The sequence below is a fragment of the Pseudophryne corroboree genome, chromosome 9 (genome assembly GCF_028390025.1).
Source record: "Pseudophryne corroboree isolate aPseCor3 chromosome 9, aPseCor3.hap2, whole genome shotgun sequence".
Classification (NCBI taxonomy): domain Eukaryota; kingdom Metazoa; phylum Chordata; class Amphibia; order Anura; family Myobatrachidae; genus Pseudophryne; species Pseudophryne corroboree.
In genome coordinates, this window is record NC_086452.1 from 290074628 (window position 1) to 290095606 (window position 20979).

General features: G+C 47.6%; 1 protein-coding gene across 6 annotated transcripts in view; it reads left to right on the top strand.

Moving 5' to 3' along the window:
- The window catches only part of CEBPG (CCAAT enhancer binding protein gamma), a 152557-nt gene that overhangs the window by 95779 nt on the left and 35799 nt on the right, over positions 1-20979 (top strand). Inside the window, exon 1 of one of the 6 annotated variants that reach the window (XM_063940352.1) lies at positions 20502-20613. The exons of the other annotated variants lie outside the window; for them this stretch is intronic. The gene's annotated coding sequence lies outside the window, so the exon portion shown is untranslated. Of the gene's footprint in view, positions 1-20501; positions 20614-20979 lie in introns of those variants that run through there. 6 annotated transcript variants of the gene reach the window in all.

The window sequence follows — 20979 nt, forward strand, 5'->3', positions numbered from 1 at the left end:
AGTTGGTAGTGGGGGTAGCACTCTCTCGGGAAGTGCTACAACAGCACGACTGGATTCTCAATATTCCAAAGTCACAGCTGGTCCCGACGACACGTCTTCTGTTCCTCGGAATGTTTCTGAATGCAGACCAGAAAAGAGTGTTTCTTCCAGTGGAAAAAGCCGAGGAGTTGTCATCTCTAGTCAGAGACATCCTAAAACCAGGACAGGTGTCGGTACATCAATGCACACGAGTCCTGGGAAAAATGGTAGCTTCGTACGAAGCATAATTCCATTCGGAAGACTCCACGCAAGGACGTTCCAGTGGGACCTGTGGGACTAATGGTCCGGGTCCCATGTACAGATACAACAGCGGATAACCCTGTCAGCAAGAAACAGGGTGTCGCTGCTGTGGTGGCTGCAGAGGGCTCATCTACTAGTGGGCCGCAGATTCGGAATACAGGACTGGGTCCTGGTGACCACGGATGCCAGCCTTCGGGGCTGGGGTGCAGTCACACAGGGAAGAAATTTCCAAGGAGATTTCGCTTCACATAAATATTCTGCAGCTAAGGGCCATTTACAATGCCCTAAGCCAAGCAAGGCCCCTGCTTCAGAACCAGCCGGTACTGATCCAATCAGACGACATCACGGCGGTCGCCCATGTAAACAGACAGGGCGGCACAAGAAGCAGGATGGCGATGGCAGAAGCCACAAGGATTCTCCGATGGGCGACCTACACCCAGGAGAATGGGGACTTCATCCAGAAGTTTTCCAAATGCGGGTAAACCGTTGGGAATGACCACGGGTGGACATGATGGCGTCCCGCCTCAACAAGAAGTTGAAAAGATATTGCGCCAGGTCAAGGGACCCTCAGGCGATCGCTGGGGACGCTCTAGTGACACCGTGGGTGTACCAGTCGGTTTATGTGTCTCCTCCTCTACCTCTCATACCCAAGGTACTGAGAATAATAAGAAGGCGAGGAGTGAAAACCATACTCGGGGTTCCGGATTGGCCATGAAGAGCTTGGTACCCGGAACTTCAAGAGATGCTGGCAGAGGACCCTTGGCCTCTGCTGCTCAGACAAGACCTGCTGCAGCAGGGACCCTGTCTGTTCCAAGACTTACCGCGGCTGCGTTTGACGGCATGGTGGTAGAACACCGGATCCTAAAGGAAAAGGGTATTCCGAAGGAAGTCATCCCTACCCTGATCATAGCCAGGAAGGATGTCCCCGCAAGACATTATCGCCTCGTTTGACGAAAATTTGTTGCTTGGTGGGAGGCCATGAAGGCCCCGACGGAGGAATTTCAACTATGTCGATTCCTGCACTTCCTGCAAGCAGGGGTGACGTTTGGGCCTCAAATTGGGGTCCATCAAGGTCCAGATTTCGGCTCTGTCGATTTTCTTCCAGAAAGAACTGGCTTCACTGCCTGAAGTTCAGACTTTGGTTAAAGGAGTACTACATATTCAGCCTCCTTTTGTGCCTCCTGTGGCACTTTTTGGATCTCAACGTGGTGTTGGATTTCCTAAAGTCGCATTGGTTGAGCCACTTAAAACCATGGAGCTAAAGTATCTCGCGTGGAAAGTGGTCATGCTGTTGGCCTTGGCCAGGCGTGTGTCAGAATTGGCGGCTTTGTCATGTAAAAGGCCTTATCTGATTTTCTGTATGGATAGGGCAGAGTTGAGGACTCGTCCTCAGTTTCTCCCGAAGGTGGTCTCAGGTTTTCACTTGAACCAACCTATTGTGGTGCCTGCGGCTACTGGGGACTTGGAGGATTCCAAGTTGCTGGACGTAGTCAGGGCCCTGAAAATTTTATTTTTCCAGGACGGCTGGAGTCAGGAAAACTGACTCGCTGTTTATCCTGATGGCACCCAACAAGCTGGGTGCTCCTGCTTCTAAGCAGTCTATTGCGCGCTGGATTTGTAGCACTATTCAGCTGGCGCATTCTGCGGTAGGATTACCGCAGCCTAAATCAATAAAAGCCCATTCCACAAGGACGGTGGGCTCATCTTGGGCGGCTGCCCGAGGGGTCTCGGCTTTACAACTTTGCCGAGCAGCTACTTGGTCAGGGGCAAACACGTTTGCAAAATTCTACAAATTTGATACCCTGGCTGAGGAGGACCTTGAGTTCTCTCATTCGGTGCTGCAGAGTCATCCGCACTCTCCCGCCCGTTTGGGAGCTTTGGTATAATCCCCATGGTCCTTACGGAGTTCCCAGCATCCACTAGGACGTCAGAGAAAATAAGAATTTACTTACCGATAATTCTATTTCTCGTAGTCCGTAGTGGATGCTGGGCGCCCATCCCAAGTGCGGATTGTCTGCAATACTTGTACATAGTTATTGTTAACTAATCGGGTTCTTGTTGTGAGCCATCTATTCAGAGGCTCCTCTGTTATCATGCTGTTAACTGGGTTTCATATCACAAGTTGTACGGTGTGATTGGTGTGGCTGGTATGAGTCTTACCCGGGATTCAAAATCCTTCCTTATTGTGTACACTCGTCCGGGCACAGTATCCTAACTGAGGCTTGGAGGAGGGTCATAGGGGGAGGAGCCAGTGCACACCAGATAGTCCTAAAGCTTTCTTTAGATGTGCCCAGTCTCCTGCGGAGCCGCTATTCCCCATGGTCCTTACGGAGTTCCCAGCATCCACTACGGACTACGAGAAATAGAATTATCGGTAAGTAAATTCTTATTATAATTCATGTAATACCCTACATTCACTCTTTCAGTGTTATATTTTGCAAAATAATGATTTTATATAGTAAGTGTATACATTTAATGCTTTTAGTGTCTTTATCAGTGTATGTATAATACATTTAATTTTCTATTCAACCTTTAAGGGCCCTACACACTGGCAGATTTCACTGCACGATATGAACGTTCTCGTTCATTAATGAACGAGAACTCGTTCATATTGTGCAGTGTGTAGGTACCAACGATTAACGATGCACGGCCCCGCGCTCGTTAATCGTTGGTACCCCGTTGCTTATGCATGCAGGCAAATATGGATGAGATTGTCCATATTAGCATGCAGTGCTATGAAGCCGGGTGATGGGGGGAGTGAAGAAACTTCACTCCCCCCCCCCCCCCCCGTCACCTCCCCCCGCCGCCGGGTCGGCCGTATCCGCCGTCGGGCAGCTCGGCGGCAAATCTGCCAGTTATACACTGATAAAGACACTATTATGATAAACTTATATCATATTAAGTTGTATTTGATCACAATAGGTGTGGGGACCTTGAAAAAATTATTTTGTCTATTCAATAGAAAGGCCCCTACAAACACCAATAATTGCCTATTCTCCCAGAATATTTCCTCTATTTTAACTTCCCGCCTCACAACCACATTATATAAATAGATTTACAATATTTTTCAACTAACAATCGCTCGCGCTCTCTCTCTCTCTCTCTCTCTCTCTCTCTCTCTCTCTCTCTCATTTATATATATATATATATATATATATATATAGTAGAAGAAGTCCAGCACTCTCAACTCTCATCTTAATAAACACCAACGGGGTGCGCTACACAGAAAGCCACTTACCCAAAGGGGAATTCCGATAGATATAGTCCAAACATAGGCACTCTCCAAACTTCAGCAAGCTGTAAGGTATTTTTAATCCAACACTCACAATACAAAACTGCAAGGCTTTTTTAAATACATGGCATAGAAATAGCAGCTACGTTTCGGTCCATCCGGACCTTTCTCACGCTTTCCATCATTATATGCCCACAAAAGATCCGCTGTAACTAACTCTGCTATTTTGGATCTTTTGTGGGCATATAATGATGGAAAGCGTGAGAAAGATCCGGATGGACCGAAACGTTGCTGCTATTTCTCTGCCATGCATTTAAAAAAGCCTTGCAGTTTTGTATTGTGAGTGTTGGATTAAAAATACCTTTAAAGCTTGCTGAAGTTTGGAGAGTGCCTATGTTTGGACTATATACATACATACATACATATACAGTTGTGCTCATAAGTTTACATACCCTAGCAGAATTTGTGATTTTCTGGCCATTTGTCAGAGTATATGAATGATAACTCAAACTTTTCTTTCACTCATGGGTAGTGGTTGGGTGAAGCCATTTATTATCAAACAACTGTGTTTGCTCTTTTTAAATCCTAATGACAACAGAAACTACCCAAATGAACCTGATCAAAAGTTTACATACCCTGGAGATTTTGGCCTGATAACATGCACACAAGTTGACACAAACGAGTTTGAATGGCTACTAAAGGTTACCATCCTCACCTGTGATCTGTTTGCTTGTAATCAGTGTGTGTGTATAAAAGGTCAGTGAGTTTCTGGACTCCTGAAAGACCCTTGCATCTTTCATCCAGTGCTGCACTGATGTGTCTGGATTCTGAGTCATTGGGAAAGCAAAAGAATTGTCAAAGGATCTGCAGGAAAAGGTAATTGAACTGTATAAAACAGGAAAGGGATATAAAAAGATATCCAAGCAATTGTGAAATGCCAATCAGCAGTATTCAAACTCTAATTAAGAAGTGGAAAATGAGGGATTCTGTGGAAACCAAATCACAGTCAGGTAGACCAACAAAAATTTCAGCCACAACTGCCAGGAAAATTGTTCGGGATGCAAAGAAAAATCCACAAATAACTTCAGCTGAAATACTGGACTCTGAAAAAAAGTGGTGTGATTGTTTCAAGATGCACAATAAGGAGGCATTTGAAGAAAAATGGGCTGTATGGTCGAGTCGCCAGAAGAAAGCCATTACTACGCAAATGCCACAAAGCATCCCGCTTACAATACTCCAAACAGCACAAAGACAAGCCTCAAAACTTCTGGAACAAAGTCATTTAGAGTGATGAGACCAAAATTGAACTTTTTGGCCACAGCCATAAACGTTACATTTGGAGAGTCAACAAGGCCTATGATGAAAGGTACACCATTCCTACTGTAAAACACGGAGGTGTATCGCTGATGTTTTGGTGGTGTGAGCTACAAAGGCACTGGAAACTTGGTCAAAACTGATGGCAAGATGAATGCAGCATGTTATCAGAAAATACTGGAGGAAAATTTGCACTCATCAGCCCGAAAACTGCGCATGGGACGTACTTGGACGTTCCATCATGACAATGATCCAAAACACAAGGCCAAGTCGACCTGTCAGTGGCTACAGCAGAATAAAGTGAAGGTTCTGGAGTGGCCATCTCAGTCTCGGTTCCGGTATGAATGGTCGACCATGTTATGGTCGACAGTCATTAGGTCGACCACTATTGGTCGACATTGACATGGTCGACATGGACACATGGTGGACACATGAAAGGTCGACACATGAAAAGGTCGACATGAGTTTTTTAACTTTTTTTTGTGTCATTTTTTGCGTAATGTGACTGGGAACCCCAATTAGTGCACCGCGTCCCCTCGCATGGCTCGCTTCGCTCGCCATGCTTCGGGCATGGTGCCTTCGCTCCGCTACCGCTTCGCTTGGCACAGATTACCGTTCCAATCGTAGTCCACGTGGATCGTAAAGTATGGAAAAGTTCCCCAAAAGAAAAAAAAAGTTAAAAAACTCATGTCGACCTTTTCATGTGTCGACCATTTTCATGTGTCGACCATTTTCATGTGTCAACCATGTGTCCATGTCGACCATGTCAATGTCGACCAATAATGGTCGACCTAATGACTGTCGACCATAACATGGTCGACCATCTGAACGGATGCCGCCAGTCTCCTGACCTCAATATCATTGAGCCACTCTGGGGAGATCTCAACCGTGCAGTTCATGCAAGACAGCCCAAGAATTTACAGGAACTGGAGGCTTTTTGCCAAGAAAAATGGGCAGCTTTACCATCTGAGAAAATAAAGAGCCTCATCCACAACTACCACAAAAGACTTTAAGCTGTCATTGATGTTAAAGGGGGCAATACACGGTATTAAGAACTGGGGTATGTAAACTTTTGATCAGGGTCATTTGGGTAGTTTCTGTTGTCATTATGACTTAAAAAGAGTAAACACAGTTGTTTGACAATAAATGGCTTCACCCAACCACTAACCATGAGTGAAAGAAAAGTTTGTGAGTTATCATTCATATTCTCTGACAAATGGCCAGAAAATCACGATGCTGAAGTTAGCTTCTTATTCGGCCAGCTTCTTATTCACTTCCTATTCACTTCTTATTCACTTTTTATTCGAGCTCCAGCTTCTTATTCAGAAAATTTAGTTTTGCAAGGGTTAATGAGTCTTGGGTCACAAATTTTACCCCTGAAATCAACAGAGTCGTCACTTACATATGACCCACTTGTATTTTGCTTGGCCCAACGCTGGTTTGGGCATGAAATACACTGGCAAAGTGGGCACAAACACCATAATTTACCATTTTGAATAAGTAGCTGTAGTTTTGCAAGGGTTAACTAGTCTTGGGCCACAAATTTGACACCTGAAATCAACAGAATGTGGTCACTTACATATGACCCAGTTGTATTTTGCTTGGCCCAACGCTGTTTTGGGCATGAAATACACTGGCAAAGTGGGCACGGACACCATATTTTACCATTTTGAATAAGTAGCTGTAGTTTTGCAATGGTTAACTAGTCTTGGGCCACAAATTTGACCCCCGAAAACACCAGAGGGTGGTCACTTGCATGTGACCCACTTGTATTTTGCCTGGCCCAACACTGGTTTGGGCATGAAATACACTGGCAAAGTGGGCACACACACACGCCATATTTTACCATTTTGAATAAGTAGCTGTAGTTTTGCAAGGGTTAACTAGTTTTTTGTTTGTATATTTCTCTGACGTCCTAGTGGATGCTGGGAACTCCGTAAGGACCATGGGGAATAGACGGGCTCCGCAGGAGACTGGGCACTCTAAAAGAAAGATTAGGTACTATCTGGTGTGCACTGGCTCCTCCCTCTATGCCCCTCCTCCAGACCTCAGTTAGATTTCTGTGCCCGGCCCGAGCTGGATGCACACTAGGGGCTCTCCTGAGCTTCTAGAAAGAAAGTTTAAAATTAGGTTTTTTATTTTACAGTGAGACCTGCTGGCAACAGGCTCACTGCAACGAGGGACTAAGGGGAGAAGAAGCGAACCTACCTGCTTGCAGCTAGCTTGGGCTTCTTAGGCTACTGGACACCATTAGCTCCAGAGGGATCGACCGCAGGACCCGTCCTTGGTGTTCGTTCCTGGAGCCGCGCCGCCGTCCCCCTTACAGAGCCAGAAGCATGAAGATGGTCCGGAAAATCGGCGGCAGAAGACTTCAGTCTTCACCAAGGTAGCGCACAGCACTGCAGCTGTGCGCCATTGCTCCTCATGCACACTTCACACTCCGGTCACTGAGGGTGCAGGGCGCTGGGGGGGGGCGCCCTGAGCAGCAATAAAAACACCTTGGCTGGCAAAATAATCACAATATATAGCCCCAGAGGCTATATATGTGATAATTACCCCTGCCAGATTCCATAAAAAAGCGGGAGAAAAGTCTGCGAAAAAGGGGCGGAGCTATCTCCCTCGGCACACTGGCGCCATTTTCTCTTCACAGTGTAGCTGGAAGACAGCTCCCCAGGCTCTCCCCTGTAGTTTTCAGGCTCAAAGGGTTAAAAAGAGAGGGGGGGCACTAAATTTAGGCGCAATATTGTTTATACAAGCAGCTATAGGGGAAAATTCACTCAGTGATAGTGTTTATCCCTACAGTATATAGCGCTCTGGTGTGTGCTGGCATACTCTCTCTCTGTCTCCCCAAAGGGCTGTGTGGGGTCCTGTCCTCAGTCAGAGCATTCCCTGTGTGTGTGCGGTGTGTCGGTACGGCTGTGTCGACATGTTTGATGAGGAGGCTTATGTGGAGGCGGAGCAGATGCTGAAAATGGGATGTTGCCCCCTGTGGGCCGACACCAGAGTGGATGGATAGGTGGAAGGTATTAACCGACAGTGTCAACTCCTTACATAAAAGGCTGGATGACGTAACAGCTATGGGACAGCCGGCTTCTCAGCCCGCGCCTGCCCAGGCGTCTCAAAGGCCATCAGGGGCTCAAAAACGCCCGCTCCCTCAGATGGCAGACACAGATGTCGACACGGAGTCTGACTCCAGTGTCGACGAGGTTGAGACATATACACAATCCACTAGGAACATCCGTTACATGATCTCGGCAATAAAAAATGTGTTACACATTTCTGACATTAACCCAAGTACCACTAAAAAAGGGTTTTATGTGTGGGGAGAAAAAGCAGGCGGTGTTTTGTTCCCCCATCAAATGAGTGAATGAAGTGTGAAAAAGCGTGGGTTCCCCCGATAAGAAACTGGTAATTTCTAAAATGTTACTGATGGCGTACCCTTTCCCGCCAGAGGATAAGTTACGCTGGGAGATATCCCCTAGGGTGGATAAAGCGCTCACACGTTTGTCAAAAAAGGTGGCACTGCCGTCTTAGGATACGGCCACTTTGAAGGTACCTGCTGATAAATAGCAGGAGGCTATCCTGAAGTCTGTATTTACACACTCAGGTTCTAGACTGAGACCTGCAGATAGTGCTGCTGCAGCGTGGTCTGTAACCCTTTCAAACAATAAGACGTCGTCTTATATATGAGGGATGCACAGAGGGATATTTTGCCGGCTGGCATCCAGAATTATTGCAATGTCCATTCTGTCAGGAGGGTATTAGAGACCCGACACTGGACAGGTGATGCTGACTTTAAAAGGCACATAGAGCCTTATAAGGGTGAGGAATTGTTTGGGGATGGTCTCTGGGACCTCGTATCCACAGCAACAGCTGGGATGAAAATTTTTTACCTCCGGTTTCCTCACAGCCTAAGAAAAGCACTGTATTATCAGGTACAGTCCTTTCGGCTTCAGAAAAGCAAGCGGGTCAAAGGAAAAAGCTGCACCAGTCAGCCAGTTCCCAGAATCAAAATTCTTCCCCCGCTTCCTCTGAGTCCACCGCATGACGCGGGTGCTCCACAGGCATAGCCAGGTACGGTGGGGGGCCGCCTCAAAAATTTAATCGATCAGTGGGCTCGCTCACAGGTGGATCCCTGGATCCTTCAAGTAGTATCTCAGGGGTACAAGCTGGAATTCGAGGCGTCTCCCCCCCCCCGCCGTTTCCTCAAATCTGCCTTGCCGACAACTCCCTCAGGCAGGGAGGCTGTGCTAGAGGCAATTCACAAGCTGTATTCCCAGCAGGTGATAGTCAAGGTGCCCCTACTTCAACAAGGACGGGGTTACTATTCCACACTGGTTGTGGTACCGAAACTGGACGGTTCGGTGAGACCCATTTTAAATTTGAAATCCTTGAACACATACATTAAAAAATTCAAGTTCAAGATGGAATCGCTCAGGGCGGTTATTGCAAGCCTGGAGGAGGGGGATTACATGGTATCCCTGGACATCAAGGATGCTTACCTACATGTCCCCATTTACCATCCTCATCAGGAGTACCTCAGATTTGTGGTACAGGATTGCCATTACCAATTCCAAACACTGCCGTTTGGACCGTCCACGGCACCGAGGGTCTTTACCAAGGTAATGGCAGAAATGATGATACTCCTTCGAAAAAAGGGAGTTTTAATTATCCCGTACTTGGACGATCTCCTTATAAAGGCGAGGTCCAAGGAGCAGTTGTTGGTCGGAGTAGCACTATCTCGGGAAGTGCTACATCAGCACGGATGGATTCTATACGTTCCAAAGTCACAGCTGGTTCCTACCACACGCCTACTGTTCCTGGGGATGGTTCTGGACACAGAACAGAAAAAAAAAAAGTGTTTCTCCTGCAGGAGAAAGCCAAGGAGCTGTCATCTCTAGTCAGAGACCTCCTGAAACCAAAACAGGTATCGGTGCATCACTGCACACGAGTCCTGGGAAAAATGGTAGCTTCTTACGAAGCAAAATTCCATTCGGCAGGTTCCATACAAGCACCTTTTAGTGGGACCTCTTGAACAAGTGGTCAGGATCGCATCTTCAGATGCATCGGCTGATAACCCTGTCTCCAAGGACCAGGGTATCTCTACTGTGGTGGCTGCAGAGTGCTCATCTTCAAGAGGGCCGCAGATTCGGCATACAGGACTGGGTCCTGGTAACCACGGATGCCAGCCTTCGAGGCTGGGGGGGTAGTCACACAGGGAAGAAACTTCCAAGGACTTTGGTCAAGTCAGGAGTCGTCCCTACACATAAATATTCTGGAACTAAGGGCCATTTACAATGCCCTAAGTCAGGCAAAACCCCTGCTTCAAAACCAGCCGGTACTGATCCAGTCAGACAACATCACGGCAGTCGCCCATGTAAACCGACAGGGCGGCACAAGAAGCAGGATGACGATGGCAGAAGCCACAAGGATTCTCCTATGGGCGGAAAATCACGTCTTAGCACTGTCAGCAGTGTTCATTCCGGGAGTGGACAACTGGGAAGCAGACTTCCTCAGCAGACACGACCGACACCCGGGAGAGTGGGGACTTCATCCAGAAGTCTTCCAACTGTTGGTAAACCGTTGGGAAAGGCCACAGGTGGACATGATGGCGTCCCGCCTAAACAAAAAACTAGATATTGCGCCAGGTCAGGGGACCCTCAGGCAATAGCTGTGGACGCTCTAGTGACACCGTGGGTGTACCAGTCGGTTATGTATTCCCTCCTCTGCCTCTCATACCAAAGGTACTGAGAATAATAAGAAAACGAGGAGGAAGAACGATACTCGTGGTTCCGGATGGGCCAAGAAGAGCTTGGTACCCAGAACTTACAGAAATAATATCAGAGGACCCATGGCCTCTACCGCTCAGACAGGATCTGCTACAGCAGGGGCCCTGTCTGTTCCAAGACTTACCGCGGCTGCGTTGGACGGCATGGCGGTTGAATTCCGGATCCTAAAGCAAAAGGGCATTCCGGAGGAAGTCATTCCTACGCTGATAAAAGCCAGGAAAGAAGTAACCGCAAACCATTATCACCGTATTTGGCGAAAATATGTTGCGTGGTGTGAGGCCAGGAAGGCCCCAACAGAGGAATTTCAGCTGGGTCGTTTTCTGCACTTCCTACAGTCGGGAGTGACTATGGGCCTAAAATTGGGTTCCATTAAGGTCCAGATTTCGGCTCTGTCGATTTTCTTCCAGAAAGAACTGGCTTCACTGCCTGAAGTTCAGACTTTTGTAAAGGGAGTGCTACATATTCAGCCCCCTTTTGTGCCTCCTGTGGCACCGTGGGATCTCAACGTGGTGTTGAGTTTCCTGAAATCACATTGGTTTGAGCCACTTAAAACTGTGGATTTGAAATATCTCACGTGGAAAGTGGTCATGTTATTGGCCTTGGCTTCGGCCAGGCGTGTGTCAGAATTGGCGGCTTTGTCATGTAAAAGCCCTTATCTGATTTTCCATATGGATAGGGCAGAATTGAGGACTCGTCCCCAGTTTCTCCCTAAGGTGGTATCAGCTTTTCACTTGAACCAACCTATTGTAGTGCCTGCGGCTACTAGGGACTTGGAAGATTCCAAGTTACTGGACGTAGTCAGGGCCTTAAAAATTTATATTTCCAGGATGGCTGGAGTCAGGTAAACTGACTCGTTTTTTTATCCTGTAGGCACCACGAGGAAAGTGGGCTCATCTTGGGCGGCTGCCCGAGGGGTCTCGGCTTTACAACTTTGCCGAGCTGCAACTTGGTCAGGGGCAAACACGTTTGCTAAATTCTACAAATTTGATACCCTGGCTGAGGAGGACCTTGAGTTCTCTCATTCGGTGCTGCAGAGTCATCCGCACTCTCCCGCCCGTTTGGGAGCTTTGGTATAATCCCCATGGTCCTTACGGAGTTCCCAGCATCCACTAGGACGTCAGAGAAAATAAGATTTTACTCACCGGTAAATCTATTTCTCGTAGTCCGTAGTGGATGCTGGGCGCCCATCCCAAGTGCGGATTGTCTGCAATACTTGTATATAGTTATTGCCTAACTAAAGGGTTATTGTTGAGCCATCTGTTGAGAAGCTCAGTTATATTTCATACTGTTAACTGGGTATAGTATCACGAGTTATACGGTGTGATTGGTGTGGCTGGTATGAGTCTTACCCGGGATTCAAAATCCTTCCTTATTGTGTCAGCTCTTCCGGGCACAGTATCCTAACTGAGGTCTGGAGGAGGGGCATAGAGGGAGGAGCCAGTGCACACCAGATAGTACCTAATCTTTCTTTTAGAGTGCCCAGTCTCCTGCGGAGCCCGTCTATTCCCCATGGTCCTTACGGAGTTCCCAGCATCCACTACGGACTACGAGAAATAGATTTACCGGTGAGTAAAATCTTATTTTTTCCTACCTTATATCTGGCTGTTTTTACCCAGTTTTGTTTTTCACAGTTGTTTACAATTGTAAAGTTCAACGGAATTTGCTGCGCTATATAAGAATCTGATAATAAGGAGATTTATTTTCAGAACTTAACTTTGTTAAATCTCTTTCTGCGAGGTACACTGGATTCCGCAGGGAATAACATCGGGGTGTAGAGTTGGATATTGATCCGAGGCAACAACAGGCTAAAGCTTTGACTGTTCCCAGGATGCCTTGCACCGCCTCCTCTATAACCCCGCCTGCATGCACAGGAGCTCAGTTTTGTTAACCAGTCCAATGCAGTAGCAGGTAAAAGATACAACAACAGTTAGTAGCCACACAGACCCACATTCTCACAACAGGAGAAGGTACCAGCGACTAATGCCATACAAACCCAAAGAAGCTAAGTGCGTCAGGGTGGGTGCCCTGTGGAATCCAGTGTACCTCGCCTAAAGAGATTTAACAAAGGATAAGTTCTTTCCATAAATCTCCTTTTCTGCAGCTGGGTACACTAGTATTCCACAGGGAATAACATTGGGGATGTCCTAAAGCAGTTCCTCATGGGTGGGGATGCAGTGTAGCGGGCACAAGAACCAGGCGTCCAAAGGGAGCATCCAGGGAGGCGGAAGTATCAAAGGCATAGAACCGAATGAACGTGTTCACTTAGGACCACGTAGCCGCCTTGCACAATTTTTCGAGGGAGGCGCCACAGCAGGCCACCCAAGAAGGTCCAACAGCACGAGTAGAATGGGCCTTGATAGTTGCAGGAGCTGGAAGACCAGCCTGTACATAAGCTTGTGCAATCACCATTCTAATCCATCTGGCCAAGTTCTGCTTATTAGCAGGCCAGCCACGTTTCTGAAAACCAAAAAGAACAAATAGAGAATCCGATCTCCTAAGGGAAGCGGTTCTCTTCACGTAGATACGTAGAGCCCGTACCACATCCAAATACCGCTCTTTGGAGGACAAATCAGGAGAGATAAAGGCCGTAACCACAATCTCTTGGCTAAGGTGGAAAGATGACACTACCTTAGGTAAATAACCAGGGCGAGTTCTAAGAACCGCACGGTCACAGTGAAAAATCAGAAAGTGTGACCGACATGACAAGGCACCCAAGTCCGAAACCCGTCTAGCAGAGGCAATAGCCAGCAAAAACAAGACCTTAAGCGTAAGCCACTTAAGGTCCACAGACTCAAGAGGTTCAAACGTGGCCTCATGCAGGGCATCTAGAACAACAGACAAATCCCAAGGAGCCACCGAAGGGACATAGGGAGGTTGAATCCTTAGAACACCCTGAGTGAAAGTATGAACGTCGGGCAGAGACGCAATTTTTCTCTGAATCCATATCGACAAGGTTGAAATATAATCCTTGAGGGAGGCCAGACGAAGGCCTAAGTCCAGGCCCTGTTGCAGGAATGCCAAAAGTTTTGCAGTACTGAACTTGTATGCATCATAATTCTTAGCCGCAGACCAGGTGAAGTAAGAATTCCAGACTCTATAATAAATCCGAGCCGAAGCTGGTTTACAGGCTTTCAACATCGTTTGAATGGCCGCCTCAGAAAAAACTTTGGCACTCAGGACGGAAGCTTCAAGAGCCACGTTGTCAAAGCCAGACGGGCCAAATCCTAGTAGACACAGGGGCCCTGAACTAGGAGGTCTGGGCATTGTGGAAGTAGAAGAGGACGCTCTATCAAGAGACCCTGTAGGTCTGAGAAGCAATGTACTCTGGGACATGCTGGAGCGTGTAGAAGTAGGATTCCTCCTTCTTGCTTGAACTTCCTTATTACCCTGGGCAGGAGTGACACCGGAGGGAACACGTACGGCAGCCAAAAGTTCCATGGAATTGCCAGTGTGTCCACGAACGCTGCTTGAGGATCCCTTATTCTTGCTCCGAAGACCGTAACCTTGTCATTGTGTCGAGACGCAATCAGGTCTACATCTGGTAGACCCCACTTGTCTACTAGGAGTTGAAATACTTTAGGATGAAGGCTCCACTCTCTGGCGTGTATGTCCTGACGACTGAGGAAGTCCGCTTTCCAGTTGAGGACCCCCAGAATGAACACTGCCGATATGGCTGGCAGATGGCGTTCCGCCCAGTGAAGGATCTTTGACACTTCCAATATTGCCATGCGGCTTCGAGTGCCGCCTTGATGGTTTATGTATGCCACAGTGGTAGCATTGTCCAATTGTAATTGAAAAGGCCTTTTCTGTACCAGAGTCAGGGCAAGTTTCAGAGCATTGAACACTGCCCGCAACTCCAGAATATTTATCGGGAGGAGAGATTCCTCCCTGGTCCACCGACCCTGAAGAGAATGTAGTTACAACACTGCACCCCAACCCCGCAGACTGGCATCCGTCGTCAGAAGGACCCAGTTGGAGATCCAGAAGGGATGACCCCTGCTCAATTGTTGGTCCTGTAGCCACCAGGTCAGTGACAGACGAACCTCTGGAGTCAAGGATATCATGTGAGATCTGATCCGGTGAGGCAGGCCGTCCCACTTGGCAAGGATTGGCTTCTGCAGAGGGCGAGAGTGAAACTGAGCATACTCCACCATGTCCAAAGCCGACACCATGAGGCCTAGTACTTGCATCGCCGAGTGTATCGACACTCATGGGCGAGAAAGGAAGTATTGTTTACTGTCCTGACGCTTTAGGACCTTCTCCTGAGACCAGAACAACCGTTGGTTGAGTGTGTCCAACAATGCCCCCAGGTGCACCATGCTCTGAGCAGGGACCAGGGAGGATTTCTTCCAGTTGATGAGCCACCCGTGGGCTTGCAGAAATTGGACCGTCAGTTCCAGATGACGGAGGAGAACCTCTGGGGAGTTTCCCAGGATAAACAAATCGTCCAGACCTGGTGGGATCCTGATACCCTAACAGCGGAGTAGGGCAGTCATAACCGCCATGACGTTGTTGAAGATTTGCGGAGCCGTGGTCAGGCAAAAAGGTAAGGCCTGGAATTGATAATGTAGGTTGCCAATAGCCAAACGCAGGTTTTGTTGATGCGATATGGCAATAGGTATATGTAGGTAAGTTTCCGGTGTGTCCATAGATACCAGTGATCGCAAAAACGCGCTATGGCGCGTTTTTTACCCGTTTTTGAAGACATGGGACTCCAGTTTACAAAGTGGGAGGGTCCCCGGGGACACGCTCCTCATTAGCCAATCCCTAAAGGGGATTTGTTTAACTGACGAGCTGGCCTCAGGCTGAATTATATAAAGAGGAGGTGGAGCCAGTTTCCCCTCCTCCTTGGCGCTTGGCTGCTTGCGGAGGCCGGGTGACTCGGTGTCGGTGAGTGAAGAGTAGTGCGGGATGGGTTACGGGGGGAGGGGGGTCTGAGAGGTGCTGGCAATGTGCAGGGATCGGCGTCCTCCGTGATCTAGTGGGTAAAGCTGGGCTTTGTGACTGGGGCTTCCCGCGGTGCCATCTGGCCGCGCTGCCGCTCTTGCTTTGAGGTGTTCAACCCCTCGAAGCAAGAGTGGCAGCGCGGCCACTGCCTCAGACGGCACCACGGGAAGCCCCAGTCACAAAGCCCAGCTTAACCCACCAGATCAAGGAGGACGCCGATCCCTGCACGTGTGGTGCGTTCCCTGTCTCCCTCTCTGTGTCCGATACAGCCCGGGGGGGGGGGGGGGGGCAGGAGGATGACGCCGGTGATTACTGCAGTGTGCTTCAGTGCTCGTACCTGGTGCAGTGTGCCTCAGTGCTCTCACCTGGTGCAGTGCCTCAGTGCTCTTACCTGGTGCAGTGTGCCTCAGTGCTCTTACCTGTTGCAGTGTGCCTCAGTGCTCTTACCTGGTGCAGTGTGCCTCAGTGCTCTTACCTGGTGCAGTGTGCCTCAGTGCTCTTACCTGGTGCAGTGTGCCTCAGTGCTCTTACCTGGTGCAGTGTGCCTCAGTGCTCTTACCTGGTGCAGTGTGCCTCAGTGCTCTTACCTGGTGCAGTGTGCCTCAGTGCTCTTACCTGGTGCAGTGTGCCTCAGTGCTCTTACCTGGTGCAGTGTGCCTCAGTGCTCTTACCTGGTGCAGTGTGCCTCAGTGCTCTTACCTGGTGCAGTGTGCCTCAGTGCTCTTACCTGGTGCAGTGTGCCTCAATGCTCTTACCTGGTGCAGTGTGCCTCAGTGCTCTTACTGGGCGCATTGTGTATAACGTGCTTTACTGGGCGCATTACGTATAACGTGCTTTACTGGGCGCAGTGTGTATAACGCGCTCTGCCTGGCGCAGTGTGTATAACGCGCTCTGCCTGGCGCAGTGTGTATAACTCGCTCTGCCTGGCGCAGTGTGTATAACATGCTCTGCCTGGCGCAATGTGTATAACGTGCTCTAACTGGCGCAATGTGTATAACGTGTTCTACCTGGCGCAATTTGTATAAGTCCTCTACCTGGTGCAAAGTGTATAACGTGCTGTACCTGGTGCAAATTGTATAACGTGCTGTACCTGGTGCAAATTGTATAAAGCGCTCTACCTGGTGCATTGTGTATAACGCGCTCTAACTGGCGCAGTGTGTATAACGTGCTCTAACTGGTGCAATGTGTATAATGTGCAATAACTGGCGCAATGTGTATAACGTGTTCTACCTTGTGCAATTTGTATAAGTCCTCTACCTGGTGCAAAGTGTATAACGTGCTGTGCTTGGTGCAAAGTGTATAACGTGCTGTGCCTGGTGCAAAGTGTATAACGTGCTGTACCTGGTGCAAAGTGTATAACGTGCTGTACCTGGTGCAAAGTGTATAACGTGCTGTACCTGGTGCAAATTGTATAACGTGCTCTACCTAGCGCATTATGTATAACGCGCTCTAACTGGCGCATTGTGTATAACTGGTGCAATGTGTATAATGTGCAATAACTGGCGCAATGTGTATAACGTGTTCTACCTTGTGCAATTTGTATAAGTCCTCTACCTGGTGCAAAGTGTATAACGTGCTGTGCCTGGTGCAAAGTGTATAACGTGCTGTACCTGGTGCAAAGTGTATAACGTGCTGTACCTGGTGCAAATTGTATAACGTGCTCTACCTAGCGCATTGTGTATAACGCGCTCTAACTGGCGCAGTGTGTATAACGTGCTCTGCCTGGCGCAATGTGTATAACGTGCTCTAACTGGCGCAATGTGTATAACGTGCAATAACTGGCGCAATGTGTATAACGTGTTCTACCTGGCGCAATTTGTATAAGTCCTCTACCTGGTGCACAGTGTATAACGTGCTGTACCTGGTGCAAATTGTATAACGTGCTGTACCTGGTGCAAATTGTATAACGTGCTGTACCTGGTGCATTGTGTATAACGTGCTGTACCTGGTGCATTGTGTATAACGTGCTGTACCTGGTGCATTGTGTATAACGTGCTGTACCTGGTGCATTGTGTATAACGTGCTGTACCTGGTGCATTGTGTATAACGTGCTGTACCTGGCGCAAAGTATATAACGTGCTGTACCTGGTGCAAAGTGTATAACGTGCTGTACCTGGTGCATTGTGTATAATGTGCTGTATCTGGTGCAAAGTGTATAACGTGCTGTACCTGGTGCATTGTGTATAACGTGCTATACCTGGCGCAATATGTATAAAGTGCTCTACCTGGCGCAGTGTGCATAGGAGGTTCTACCTGGTGCAATGTGTATAAGCGGCACTACTGTGTGGCGTAATGTGAATTGGCACTATTATGTGGTCACGCCCCTTCCCCATGAAGCCACGCCACTAAAATTTTGTGGCGCACCTTCGGCGCACACCGCCTATACTTTGCAGTCTGGGAGGTGGGACACCAATTCACTTTCTGCCTAATGGCACCAAAATGTCTAGTTATACCTCTGGTGCAGGGTGTCCTGCATGCTACACAGCCCAGCAGCACTGTCACCCCATCCTCCCACCTTGCAACCGTTTTGTAGTGTCCAAACAAGGTTAAGTTTAAAAGAACCTTCATTCCGATGGGACCCAGAAAAAGACCGGTAGGACCCCAATTTTCAAAAGTGAGGGGTCCCTGGGACCCACTTTTTTTTTGGCTCAGCGCGATCACTGGATACCTTATAGTCCATGGGCTCCAAAGCCAGAACAATAGATTGAAGGGTTTTCATACGGAACTTGGAAACCTTCACAAAATTGTTCAAAGACTTGAGGTTTAGAATGGGCCGGGAGGATCCATTCGGTTTCGGAACTAGGTGTTTGTGCCCACTTTGCCAGTGTATTTCATGCCCAAAACAGTGTTGGGCCAAGCAAAGTACAAGTGGGTCATATGTAAGTGACCACCCTCTGTTGATTTCAGGTGTCAAATTTGTGGCCGAAGACTAGTTAACCCTTGCAAAACTACAGCTACTTATTCAAAATTGTAAAATATGGTGTGTGTGCCCAGTTTGCCAGTGTATTTCATGCCCAAAACAGCGTTGGGCCAAGCAAAATACAACTGGGTCATATGTAAGTGACCACCCTCTGTTGATTTCAGGTGTCAAATTTGTGGCCCAAGACTAGTTAACCCTTGCAAAACTACAGCTACTTATTCAAAATGGCAATTTATAAAATGGTGTTTGTGCCCACTTTGCCAGTATATTTCATGCCCAAAACAGCATTGGGCCTGGCAAAATACAAGTGGGTCACATGCAAGTGACCACCCTCTGTTGTTTTTGGGGGTCAAATTTGTGGCCCAAGACTAGTTAACCCTTGCAAAACTACAGCTACTTATTCAAAATGGTAAAATACGGTGTGTGTGCCCACTTTGCCAGTGTATTTCATGCCCAAAACAGCGTTGGGCCAAGCAAAATACAACTGGGTCACATGCAAGTGACCACCCTCTGTTGTTTTCGGGTGTCAAATTTGATGCCCAAGACTAGTTAACCCTTGCAAAACTACAGCTACTTATTCAAAATGGCAATTTATAAAATGGTGTTTGTGCCCACTTTGCAAGTGTATTTCATGCCCAAAACAGCGTTGGACCAAGCAAAATACAACTGGGTCACATGCAAGTGACCACCCTCTGTTGTTTTCGGGTGTCAAATTTGTGGCCCAAGACTAGTTAACCCTTGCAAAACTACAGCTACTTATTCAAATTGGCAATTTATAAAATGGTGTTTGTGCCCACTTTGCCAGTGTATTTCATGCCCAAAACAGCTTTGGGCCAAGCAAAATACATCTGGGTCACATGCAAGTGACCACCCTCTGTTGTTTTTGGGGGTCAAATTTGTGGCCCAAGCCTAGTTAACCCTTGCAAAACTACAGCTACTTATTCAAAATTGTAAAATATGGTGTGTGTGCCCAGTTTGCCAGTGTATTTCATGCCCAAAACAGCGTTGGGCCAAGCAAAATACAACTGGGTCACATGCAAGTGACCACCCTCTGTTGTTTTTGGGGGTCAAATTTGTGGCCGAAGACTAGTTAACCCTTGCAAAACTACAGCTACTTATTCAAAATTGTAAAATATGGTGTGTGTGCCCAGTTTGCCAGTGTATTTCATGCCCAAAACAGCGTTGGGCCAAGCAAAATACAACTGGGTCATATGTAAGTGACCACCCTCTGTTGATTTCAGGTGTCAAATTTGTGGCCCAAGACTAGTTAACCCTTGCAAAACTACAGCTACTTATTCAAAATGGCAATTTATAAAATGGTGTTTGTGCCCACTTTGCCAGTATATTTCATGCCCAAAACAGCATTGGGCCTGGCAAAATACAAGTGGGTCACATGCAAGTGACCACCCTCTGTTGTTTTTGGGGGTCAAATTTGTGGCCCAAGACTAGTTAACCCTTGCAAAACTACAGCTACTTATTCAAAATGGTAAAATATGGTGTGTGTGCCCACTTTGCCAGTGTATTTCATGCCCAAAACAGCGTTGGGCCAAGCAAAATACAAGTGGGTCATATGTAAGTGACCACCCTCTGTTGTTTTTGGGGGTCAAATTTGTGGCCCAAGACTGGTTCACCCTTGCAAAACTACAGCTACTTATTCAAAATTTTAAATTATGGTGTTTGTGCCCACTTTGCCAGTGTATTTCATGCCCAAAACAGTGTTGGGCCAAGCAAAGTACAAGTGGGTCATATGTAAGTGACCACCCTGTGTTGATTTCAGGAGTCAAATATGTGGCCCAAGACTAGTTAACCCTTGCAAAACTACAGCTACTTATTCAAAATGGTCAAATATGGTGTGTGCGCCCACTTTGCCAGTGTATTTCATGCCCAAAACAGCATTGGGCCATGCAAAATACAAGTGGGTCATATGTAAGGGAACCTACTCTGTTGATTTCAGGTGTCAAATTTGTTACCCAAGACTCATTAACCCTTGCAAAACTGAATGATCTGAATAAGAAGCTGGAGTTCGAATAAGAAGTGAATAAGAAGCTAGAGCTTGAATAAGAAGTGAATAAGAAGCTGGCCGAATAAGAGGCTAACTTCAGCCTCGTCAGAAAATCACAAATTCTGCTAGGGTATGTAAACTTATGAGCACAACTGTGTGTGTGTGTGTGTGTGTGTGTGTGTGTGTGTGTATATATATATATATATATATAATACATAATGTGTGCTTAGAGTTACGTCTTTCTGTGTGTTTTGTACATGTTCCTGCAAGAGGCATTTGTTCGCAACAGTATTGGTTTAGGCTTTGCACATACCTCCCAACTGTCCAGATTTTCGCGGGACAGTCCCGTTTTTTGGGGACTGTCCCGCTGTCTCACCCGCGGGCCGCAGTGTCCTGCGGTGGGGGGGGGCAGTTGGGAGGCTCTGTCTGTCGCTGCCCTGCTTAGCAGAGCAGCGGTGAATAGACGCAGTGCGCATGCGCACAGCGTCTATTCACT